The following is a 13,109-nucleotide window of genomic DNA, read 5'->3' as shown; positions in this document are numbered from 1 at the left end:
GGCTGGTTACGCAACGTTAGCTAATTCCGCTAGCATACATACAGGCTAACTATAGCCAGTTAGCTTTGCATGTAACGTAATAAAAACCCACCCATCTTGTAGGAGCGAAGCTTAACATTTCATTCAATAACATTATGGTACAAAAGGAGCACTAACACAACATGTCTTATGTTGACAACGTGGATGCAGATATAGGAAACTCAGAAGGCAGTCGTAATATTTACCTAGCTAGAAGTCTAGGCTAACTCTGTTGCGCTAACGTTAGCGTAGCTAGCTGTCTAAACTTGTGAAAAGCCGAACAGCATCCCCGTCCAAGCTGTGTTTCACTTTCCCTCCAATATTATTATACACGTAATAAAACCACATGGACTCGGTCGAGACCAAAAGCCATATTTTGCAACACAAGTGGCACAGACGAGCCCATAGACAGTGAACAGAGACCAGTGGCACGGAACGAGACCACAGACAGTGAACAGAGACGGGGCTTTTGTGTCGTCTCCCCAACGTGACGTAATGCAGTGCATTGTGGGGGAAAAGAGAATCATTGCAAACCGCTGTAAAATAGTACTACCTGTCGGTACACGATCCGTTCTGCCTGCACGATCCGTTCTGCACATGCGCAAGATAATACTGTTTTACGTATCCATACGACCTGCACGATCTGTTCCACGCTAGCCTATGGCTAGCCTCCACCGGGAAGCTAACGTTAGTTTAGCTAACAGCTAATTCGGCTAACCGCTAGCTGACAGCTAGATTCAGTCTAAAATAACGTTAACTCAAACGTAATGGGAAAAGCAGGCTACAGCTAAATTAAGACTTCACAGTAATAACAATAAAGACAAGTATTGAGTGATTGTATTTTAAATGAGCACAAGTAAAGTAGAACTGACGTAACAGCTGTTATATATGTTAGGTGTTTGTTATATATGTCAACGTTTATTTTCAAGTTTTATTTTGAGGGTCTTTTAAAGTTATTACATGCTGTCTCAGCTAGCAGTTAGCCGAATTAGCGGTTAGCTAAACTAACGTTAGCTTGGCTGTCGACCGGAAGCGTGGAACAGATCGTGCAGTGTCGTAAATCCTCGTACAACCGCGCATGCGCGAACATTTTGCGCATGTGCAGAACGGATCGTGCAGGCAGAACGGATCGTGTACCGACACTACCTTTTCGTATTTTATTCCGTTTTGTGATATCTATTGTATTTTATGTTGTTGGGTAACAGTTTAAATGTTTATTACCAACAAGCAAATTGCGCAAATTCATTAGAAAATAAACCCTGCAACATGGGCTTTAAAGCAAAAACTTACCTTTGATGGGGCCGATGTATCTCCAGACACACAACGCTTTCTCCTTCTTCAGTCTTATGTGATGTTGTGCATCACAAATGGGGTCTAGTCTGCCTCGCCTCACTGCAAAATATCATGTCAAGTCAGTCCTTACAAATATACAGCATTATTAGAACTCATTTTAGCTGTGGCCTAAAAAGGTAATTATGCTAGGCACCGACACAGCTTAAGCTAGACGATGCTGAAGTTTGCTTCCAGCTTCCATCAGGCAGTTAAGGGAAAAGCAATGTTGACATTTGCTTCAATCTTAGACCAGAGGGATATTCCAGACAGGAGGTTCAACAAACTAGACAAACTTCAACAAGAGTCTAAACCTGAACTCTGAGTATCAGTTCCAGAGCAGCTGATCTGAATTAGTTATTAGCTATACTTTTTTGAGTACTGTCTATAGCAAAAACCACGAGCCGAATTAGTGCTAGCAACATGGAACTTCTGTAGCTAATGCCCAGAGCTCCCGTTAGCTAAAACGGCAGTTATGGGGGCATAAGCTAAAGAGTGCCTTTGTGCCTCTTAACAGACTCAAAATGCTATTAAAATGTCTGTGCAACATAAACAGGTCCCTTACGTGACAAGATGCGTTTAGCAACTTAGCCATTGTTGAAATGCACATACCCTGTTAGCTGCTAGCTGCCGTCTGGGATGAGTGAGTGTGTTCAGCCAGGCTCCGTAATAATCATCACGCTGCAGTCCTGTGTGTATTTGTAACATAAATATCCATTTAGTGTGCAATCCATCTGGCGTTGATGAGTCTTGTCCGTGTATATCGTTGTGGTTTCCTTAGCCGGACTAGCATGCCCAGCCAGCGTCCCTGCTTCTGCTTCCTCCCCGCCCTCCTGGCTTCACGCGGCCGACAACAATCCAACGAGCGCCCGCTGGTCTGGTGGATGTCTTCCAGAAGACCATTAAAGCCTTCACAACGCGAAAATTTTTATTTTATTTCCCCCTCAAAAATAGGTAAATGAGCACTGTAGTGGTTCTGACCATATTAGTGACTATGCTACATGGAAACGGACCAAATTATGTTTGGGTCCTGTACAGTAAAATAGTGTTTTAGACGGCTAGCTGTAGTATCGCTAAGTGTCCCAGTCCCGTGGGAATTCAGTTGTAGCAGGAATTGTTGTCGGCCGCGTGAAGCCAGGAGGGCGGGGAGGAAGCAGAAGCAGGGACGCCGGCCAGGCATGCTAGTCCGACTAAGGAAACCACAACGATTGACACGGACAAGACTCCTACTCACCAACAACAATAAGCAATAGCAACTATATTTTATGCAAACAACACAACCTACCCCTCAAATGAAAGCCATCTACAACAAAGCGTCCGAAAGTCAGCAGCCAAACCGCAACAAAAAGCTAGCTAATTGCTTCGTTGAAAACCTGACTGAGAGTAACTGTGATGACAGAATTAGCTTACCAGCTAGCTGCAGTGCTAAAGCCGTTTACACACGAGCTTCGGTCCGGCTGTAACAGACGTGATGCAAACAACGGGAGACACGTTCTTACATGACACAAAATGGACAATGCGTTTGTTTAAAAAAACAAAAACAAATTGCCCCCTCCCACAAACCTAGCTTCACAGCGGAGTGTGTTCAGGCCAGGAGAGGGAACTACTGGAAGTCAAACGTTGCGTTCAAGATCGTCTTATTAAACGGCTTAAAAACACAGACAGGATTTGAAGCGCTATTTCTGTCTCAATCATGTTAACGCTTATTATTTTCCTTTGACGGTAAAAAAAAAAATCCGCGTTCACACAGAGACACAGACATAAGCTGCAAAGATATTTCTAAGCAGGACAATCCCTGATATTGCTATAACACCGTCAGTCTCTTCATCACTAACCAAAATGGATTATACTCTTTCAGAAGCTGCCGCTGTTTAGCTAGCTGACAGAGGATCCAGTGAAAGCTTACACACATTTTATGAAATAAAAAAACAAAATAAGCATTTGTACAGTGTGTAGTTTAATCTGTTAGCTAACAACCAGCATGAACATTAAATGCTGGCAATAAGATAAGATAAGATAGAATATAAGAGCAGCAATAAGAAAAATAATAGTCATATATGTATAAAATATAAAATATGAAAGTCTTACTTTTCGAAGTTCATCCCACTCGCTGGTCCCGGCTGGTCCACACTGCAAGCCCGCCGAAGTTCCCGCCTTGTGTGTAAAATTGGCGCGTCATTGTGTATATTTTCGCGGAAATGTGTATAACTTGCAATGCCTCTTGCAGCCTGTGGTGTCGCTGTTGGACACACACGTCTTGGTCTTACAAACCCATCCTGCCTTGTGAGACCAATATGTATGAACGTCAGAAAGGCAGGGGGTGGGCCATAAAAGTAGAACAACTATATTAACTGATAACACTAGGACCTATGTAATCACACATATATTCATAATGACTTATACAATTAATATTCAATAATTATAACATTATAAAGTTTTATGTTTACGAGACCATCAAAATTGGTTCCTTAACCCGATTGGTCTTGTAATGCTGGTGAGTAAACCTGAAAATTGGTTTCGTAAACCATGTATGCCTACTCACACAAACACACACACACAAAAACACAGACACACACACACACACAGAGACAGACACACACACACACACACACACACAGAAACAGACACACACACAGAAACAGACACACACAGACACACACACACACACACACCCCCTCCATACTTTCACTACAGTTCTAAATAAAGAACCTACGGCTCTCTCACACTGTCTCTCACTTATTAGCATTAGCAGGTGTTGTGAGGCTTTATAAGTGCTACAGGAACATTAAGCATCTCTACATATGATAGTGTAGTGGATATGGTCCACACCTTTGGTGTGGGAGATCCAGGTTCAAATCCTGCTGTGATACTTCAGTCAATATGTCCCTGATTGAGATGTCATTTCACTCTTTGAATTATTCTCACTACTTCAACTTCTTCTTACTGATTTAAGCTATTCAACCAGTTTAGCTTTAACAATTCAGCTATTCATGTTTTATTTTGGCTCTCTCTTTTTCCTCTCCTCTCTTTCTCTTTCTCTCCTCTCTTCTCTCCTTCTCTCCTTCTCTCTGTCCTCTCTTTCTTTTTGTTCAGCCCCATTCTTTTCACCTGATATTTCACATCTCATATCAGCTAAATTGATGCTTTTTCGTTGTATGCAGTGTCTGATAATAATACAAAGTATTTCTTCTTTCAGCCGTTTTAGGTAATTCATTTAAACCTTTATCTTTGACAGTATTACAGTTCAGCTTCAAGCTTTTCTAACAATGTATTTTAGCTCTTCACTAAGGTAATGTAGTTAAGCTTCCAACTCTAACAATTTTCCTGATTTTTTAGCAGTGTAGTGCATTTGAGCTTTAAGATTTTTCGTACTATTGTTTCATATTTCTGCATTTGTGAGTGATTATCAGTTAGAAAATAAACTCAAACATCACAATGTTTTACTTATTTTGTCCTTATTCAACTTTTAAAGCCAACAGTTCAGTTTAGCATAAGCTTTTAACTTTTTTATGATATTCATACGTATTAAAACGATTTCCACTGTTTCAACTACTCTCACTACTTCAACTTCTTCTTACTGATTTAAACTATACACACACACATGCACACACACACACATGCAAACACAGAAACACACACGCACACACACACACACACACATATACACACACACACAGACATATATGCACACATACTGGCCATACGTTACCATGACAACCCTTTCACAGACAGTTGACTTGAATACTACAGGCAGTAATATGAACATTAGTCTATATCTTTAGTGCTCCACTTCTGTCTGACTGTCTCTGTCTCCTCTCTCTGTCTGTCGCTGTCTCTCTCTCTCTCTCTGTTTCTCCCTGCCTCTGTCTGTCGCTGTCTCTCTCTCTCTCTCTCTGTTTCTCCCTGCCTCTGTCTGTCTCTGTTTCTCCCTGTCTCTGTCTCTCTCTGTCTCTCTGTCTGTCTGTTTGTTTCTCTCTGTCTGTCTGTGTCTCTGTTTCTCCCTGTCTCTGTCTCGGGCTGTCTGTCCATGTCTCTCTGTTTGTTTCTCTCTGTCTCGGTCTGTCTGTCTCTGTCTGTTTGTCTGTTTCTGTTTCTTTTGTTCAGCCCCATTCTTTTTACCTAATATATTTCACATCTCATATCAGCTAAATTGATGCTTTTTCGTTGTATGCAGTGTCTGATAATAATACAAAGTATTTCTTCTTTCAGCCGTTTTAGGTAATTCATTCAAACCTTTATCTTTGACAGTATTACAGTTCAGCTTCAAGCTTTTCTAACAATGTATTTTAGCTCTTCACTTGGTTAATGCAGTTTAGCTTCCAACTCTAACAATTTTCCTGATTTTTTAGCGTGTAGTGCATTTGAGCTTTAAGATTTTTTGTACTATTTGTTTCATATTTCTGCATTTGTGAGTGCTTATCGGTTAGAAAATAAACTCAGACCTCACAATGTTCTACGTGTTTTGTCATTATTCAACTTTTGAAGCCAACAGTTCAGTTTAGCATAAGCTTTTAACTTTTTAATGAAATTCATACATATTAAAACAATTTCCACTTTTTCAACTATTCTCACTACTTCAACTTCTTCTTAATGATTTAAACTATTCAACCAGTTTAGTGTTAGCAATTCAGTTATTAACCCTTCCCACGCATTTTCCGCAGGAAATGCATTTTCTAGTTATTATTCTGCTGCTTCTTATTCCGTACGTTTTTTGGCTCTCTGTAACTTCAGCATACATTCAGCTATTAAAACCATTCAACTTTTAAAATATTCAGCTCTTTCAGCTAATGATGGGACTTCTTCAACTTTTTTTCTACTATTTATACTTTTTAAAATATTCAGCTTTTTATGACTTTTTTTTAACATTGAAGTCAATGAGAACATGCTTCAAATCCTTAAAATCTTCTTCCGCTCCCAAAATTTTCAGCTCCTTCATACTTTCACCTACAGACGCCAAACAAACTTTAAAATGTTCACAAAATATTCAGTTATCCGGCTCTATCTTTTCAGTTTGATATCTTTTACAGTTTTTGTAAAAAAGCTGTTTAAGTTTAGTGATCATTTCAGGATTTTTCTGTGTTTCTAGTGAGTGTGTATTGCGTCTGGCAGAGTGGATGATGTCATCGTTAGAGTGTAGCAGCTTAGGAAAAAAATCTTTGTCCCCTCTCTATAAATTGCTCTCACGCCCACAATATCTACTTGTCATACACAATTTATACATCAAAACGTAGGTATTTTTGTCTAGTTTCAGCCAATGTGCTCAGTTTTGCAATATGCCTTATACTGTTGGCTCGATGAGCTTCCAAATGACAAGAGTTCCACATCTCTGTTCATCCACTGCCCTGTTTAACATACTTCACATTTCTGAGCGAAACGCAGAGCGAACCACTTTTTTAAATCGCTGATATGCCCACATTTTTAAGTTTACCAACATAAATTTTACATGAATACGTTCACAAAGGTCTTGTGTCTCTAACGGTGAAGTCGGTGTTTCGATAGCATGTACTGTTGTGGATTTATTAAGGCTTGTTTGAAGGCTTGTTTGAAGGGTTCTCTCACACTGTCTGTCACTCAGCATTAGCAGGTGCAGTTTATCAGCAGGTGACACGGTCGTTAACTGATCAAAGGATGTTTATAAACACTCGTCACCATGACAACACTTTCACAGACAGCAGCAGCAGTCTTTCAGCCTTTTCAGACATTTCTGCATGTCTTATGCCTTTGGTGTGGGAGGCATGGGTTCCAATCCCACTGTGGTACACCTGTCAATGTGTCCCTGACCAAGATGTTATTTCCCTTTTTCAGCTATTCTCACTACTTCAACTTATTCTTACGGATTTAAGCTACTCAACCAGTTTAGCTTTGGCAATTCAGCTATTGACGTTTTATTTTGGCTCTCCGTAACTTCTGCATACATTCAGCTATTAAAACCATTCACCTTTTAAAATGTTCAGCTCTTTCAGCTAATGATAGGACTTCTTCAACTTTTTTCTACTATTTATACTTTTTTAAATATTAAGACATTTTCAGGTAATTCATTTCAACTTTCATCTTTGACAGTATTACAGTTCATCTTCCAGCTTTTCTAACAATGTATTTTAGCTCTTCACGTAGATAATGCAGTTTAGCTTCCAACTCTAACACTTTTCAATCATAGTGTAGTGGTTATGACACATACCTTTGACATGGAAGACCTGGGTTCAAATCTTATTCTGCTACATTAACTGATGTGTCCTTAAGCAGAACACTCAATCCCTATAGCAATTTGTTTTCTTTCCTGTTTTCTTTCCTTTTCTTTTTTCTTTTTTCTTTTATGACACATGCCCTTGGATTGGGAGACCCAGGTTCGAAGCCCACTTTGAGCCGTGTTACATCTGACATATATAGCAATTGGAAGTTGCTTTGGATAAAAGTGTAAGCTAAATGAGATGTAACGTAATGTTGTGATAATCTTTATAGCATGACACAGCACTTTTCACCAGACATAAAAAACATTATATTTTGTCTGTCTTTTCTCACACACAGAGGCACACACACACACACACACACACACAGACACAAACAGACACACAAAAACAAAAACACACATGCAAACACACACACAGACACGCACACACAGACACACACATACACACACACACACACACACCAAAACACGCATGCATGCACACACGCACAAGCACATATATGCAGACACGCACACACACACACACACACACACACACACACAGCCACACACACACACACACACACACACACACACACACACACACACAGACACACACCAACACACATACGCACACATACACACACACACATACACACAAACACATACAAATGCAGACACACACACACACATACACCCAGCAACACACATATGCAGAAACACACACGCAAACACACACACACATGCACACACACATGCAAACACAGAAACACACACGCACACACACATATGCAGACACACACACACACACAAACACATACACACACACACACACAGAAACATACGCACACATACTGGTCATATGTTACCATGACAACCCTTTCACAGACAGTCAACTTGAATACTACAGGCAGTAATATGAACATTAGTCTATATCTTTAGTGTTCCACTTCTGTCTGACTGTCTCTGTCTCTCTTTGTCTGTCTCTGTCTGTCTGTCTGTCTGTCTCTGTCTCTCTCTCTCTGTCTCTCTGTCTGTCTCTGTCTCTCTCTGTCTGTCGCTGTCTCTCTCTCTCTCTCTGTTTCTCCCTGCCTCTGTCTGTCTCTGTTTCTCCCTGTCTCTGTCTCTCTCTGTCTCTCTGTCAGTCTGTTTGTTTCTCTCTGTCTGTCTGTCTGTCTGTCTGTCTGTCTCTCTGTCTCTGTCTGTTTCTGTTTCTCCCTGTCTCTGTCTCTCTCTGTCTCTCTGTCTATTCTCACTACTTCAACTTCTTCTTAATGATTTAAGCTATTCAACCAGTTTAGCGTTAGCAATTCAGCTATTCAGCATTCCCACGCATTTTCCGCAGGAAATGCATTTTCTAGTTCTTATTCCCTCTTCCGTACGTTTTTTGGCTCTCTGTAACTTCTGCATACATTCAGCTATTAAAACCATTCAACTTTTAAAATGTTCAGCTCTTTCAGCTAATGATGGGACTTCTTCAACTTTTTTTCTACTATTTATACTTTTTAAAATATTCAGCTTTTTATGACTTTTTTTTAACATTGAAGTCAATGAGAACATGCTTCAAATCCTTAAAATCTTCTTCCGCTCCCAAAATTTTCAGCTCCTTCATACTTTCACCTACAGACGCCAAACAAACTTTAAAATGTTCACAAAATATTCAGTTATCCGGCTCTATCTTTTCAGTTTGATATCTTTTACAGTTTTTGTAAAAAAGCTGTTTAAGTTTAGTGATCATTTCAGGATTTTTCTGTGTTTCTAGTGAGTGTGTATTGCGTCTGGCAGAGTGGATGATGTCATCGTTAGAGTGTAGCAGCTTAGGAAAAAAATCTTTGTCCCCTCTCTATAAATTGCTCTTACGCCCACAATATCTACTCATCATACACAATTTATACATCAAAACGTAGGTATTTTTGTCTAGTTTCAGCCAATGTGCTCAGTTTTGCAATATGCCTTATACTGTTGGCTCGATGAGCTTCCAAATGACAAGAGTTCCACATCTCTGTTCATCCACTGCCCTGTTTAACATACTTCACATTTCTGAGCGAAACGCAGAGCGAACCACTTTTTAAAATCGCTGATATGCCCACATTTTTAAGTTTACCAACATAAATTTTACATGAATACGTTCACAAAGGTCTTGTGTCTCTAACGGTGAAGTCGGTGTTTCGATAGCATGTACTGTTGTGGATTTATTAAGGCTTGTTTGAAGGCTTGTTTGAAGGGTTCTCTCACACTGTCTGTCACTCAGCATTAGCAGGTGCAGTTTAACAGCAGGTGACACGGTCGTTAACTGATTAAAGGACTTTTTTCAACACTCGTCACCATGACAACACTTTCACAGACAGCAGCAGCCTTTTCAGACATTTCTGCATTTGTGAGTTATTATCAGTTAGAAAATATACTCAGACCTCACAATGTTCTACATCTTTTCCAATCCTTACAATTTCCCCTTTTTCAAATAATCTGTCTCTGAATAGCTGTAGCGTGCCACAGGTGACATATTAACAGCAGGTGTGGTAATGACAGATAACAGAAAGGCTTTATTAGAGCTGAAGGAACCTCAGTCAATTATAGAGAAGGTAGCATAGTGGATATGTTGTATGCCTTTGGTGTGGGAGACATGGGTTCAAATCCCACTGTGGTACACCTGTCAATATGTCCCTGACCAAGATGTTATTTCCCTTTTTCAGCTATTCTCACTATTTCAACTTATTCTTACGGATTTAAGCTACTCAACCAGTTTAGCTTTAGCAATTCAGCTATTCACGTTTTATTTTGGCTCTCCGTAACTTCTGCATACGTTCAGCTATTAAAAACATTCACCTTTTAAAATGTTCAGCTCTTTCAGCTAATGATAGGACTTCTTCAACTTTTTTCTACCATTTATACTTTTTTAAATATTAAGACATTTTCAGGTAATTCATTTCAACTTTCATCTTTGACAGTATTTCAGCTTCCAGCTTTTCTAACAATGTATTTTAGCTTTTCACTTGGGTAATGCAGTTTAGCTTCCAACTCTGACAATTTTCCTGATATTTCAGCAGTGCAGTGCATTTGAGCTTTAAGATTTTTCATACAATTTGTTTCATATTTCTGCATTTGTGAGTCATTATCAGTTAGAAAATCTACTCAGACCTCACAATGTTCTACATCTTTTGTCATTATTCAACTTTTGAAGCCAACAGCTCAGTTTAGCATAAGCTTTGAACTTTTTAATGAAATCCATACTTACTAAAACAATTTCCACTTTTTCAAAAAAATCTTTCTCTGAATAGCTGCAGCGTGCCACAGGTGACATATGTCACTGTATGACAATGGCAGCAGGTGTGGTGATTAGCTTTATTAGAGCTGAAGGAACACTTTCCACAACCAGGTAGTGATGGCTCAGTGGATGTGACATGTGACTTTGGTGTGGGAGAACCAGGTCTGAATCTCACTGTAAAGCATTAACCAACGTGTTCTTGAGCAAGATACTTAAGCCATAGTTGTTTCAGATGTGTTTTACCTCTGACATATAGCAACTGGAAGTCGCTCATGTAATGTAATGTAATGTTGTGATAATCTTTATAGCATGACACAGCGCTTTTCCCCAGACATGATAATTATTATATATTGTTTGTCTTTTCTTCCTCTTTTTCTCTTTTCTTCTCTTTTTCTCTCTTCCTGTTTTATTTCACTCTTTATACTTATTTGTAATTTCAATTATAAATGAAATAAAATAAATTCAGACCCCTCAATGTTCTACATTGTTTGGCATTGTTGACCTTTTCAAGCCACCAATTCAGTTTATCATCAGCTTTAAATATATATATATATATATATATATATTCCACATCTTTTATACAATAGTGGTGTTATTCAACTTTTTAATGAATTTCATGACCATTCATATTTAGCGTTAGCATTTTAGCTATTCAGCACACATACACACACATGCAAACACACACACACACACACACACACACACACACACACACAAAGACACAGACAGACACACGCAAACACACACACACACACACACACACACACACACACACACACGCACACACAGACAGACACACACAGACACACATCCAAACACACACACACACACACAGAACCACACTCAAACACAGACAAAGTCACACACACACACACACACAGACACACACACACACACACACACACACACACACACACACACACACACACACACACACACACACACACACACACACAGAAACACACACACAGAGACTGAAATTAAATTTGCAAATTTTAAATTGTATATAAATTTCCAAGTATTATTATATTATGTATACTATTGTAATCTGTGTGTCTGTAACTGTTGTTGTGTATTGTCCTCAAAAGGTCTCTCTTGAGAATGAGAACAAAATAGGCCATCTATCTGCCCTGCTTAGTAGTGTGTGTGTGTGTGTGTGTGTGTGTGTGTGTCTTTGTGTGTGTATGTGTGTGTGTGTGTGTGTTTGTCTGTCTGTGTGTGTGTGTGTATGTATGTGTGTGTCCGTCTTTCTTCAAAATTATGCTGTTCCATAAAATGTTTTGATTTACAGTAAGATAAGATAAGATTCTCGCCACTGATACTAATTCGCTTGGAAAGCCTTTGAAGTCACCTGTTGCTTTGCGTTTTTTGGTTTATTTTTAGATACACGTGCGCACACACACACACACACACACACACACACACACACGTAATCACACACACACACGCACACACACACACACACACACACACACACACACACACACACACACGTAATTTGACTTAGCTAATTTTTTGCGTATGGCGCCAGAATCTCTGACTTTCCCTGAACGCCTCAATGAAATCTGCGCAGCTCCGCACTCCTCAGCACAGCGTCGCCATTATGTTCTAGAATCTTCTGTGGTAAGTAGCAGTATCCAGTCTGCTATCTAATAACGTTTTTGAACGGTAGAAATACAGGTTTGGTGTTTTAAAAAAGGCTGGCATTGGTTTACACTTCATACAGAATACAAACATGAATTAAGAGCGAAATGTTTGACTGTAACGTTACAGCTTGGTAAATTATACTTAGCTATCGTTAGCTAATATTAGCGCCGATGCTAAAGCTAACGTGATGCTAACGCTAACGGTAACGCTAGCTAATGATAGCAGTTTGGTATCTTTAGCTAATATTAGCTAAGGTAGCGTTAGCATTGGCGCTAATATTAGCTAATGATAGCAGCGTTGATAGAATTATTGGTAGCTATCTTTAGCTAATATTAGCTTTGTTAACTGACATAAAGCAACTTGTTAGTGGTTTAGCTATTGTCAATGGAAAAGCAAACCAACTGTGTTCTTGCTGGAAAATGTAATACCAAGACAACAATGATGCTAATGTTGCTCTATCACACTGTTAGCTAGACCCCACTTAGTGATAGGTAGCTAGCTAGGTAGGTAGGTTCAATTCAAGGTCCCTGTAGCCTAAAGACATCACACACAACATACTTACATGATAAACAGGATGATAAAAGACATTCCACATGAATAATATGGACAATAAACGAAAATATACTACATATTGAATAAAATAAAAATTACACATACAAAGGGATGTATGGTAAGGTGCTCTAT

The 13,109-nt window shown here is 39.3% G+C and overlaps 1 pseudogene; it reads left to right on the top strand.

Annotated features, from left to right (window-relative positions):
* The window catches only part of LOC116057041, a 395,907-nt pseudogene that overhangs the window by 166,017 nt on the left and 216,781 nt on the right, over positions 1–13,109 (top strand).

This window comes from Sander lucioperca, chromosome 5 (assembly GCF_008315115.2).
Source record: "Sander lucioperca isolate FBNREF2018 chromosome 5, SLUC_FBN_1.2, whole genome shotgun sequence".
NCBI lineage: Eukaryota > Metazoa > Chordata > Actinopteri > Perciformes > Percidae > Sander > Sander lucioperca.
The sequence above is the reverse complement of the archived record's forward strand: the minus strand, read 5'-3'. Positions and strand labels throughout refer to the sequence as shown.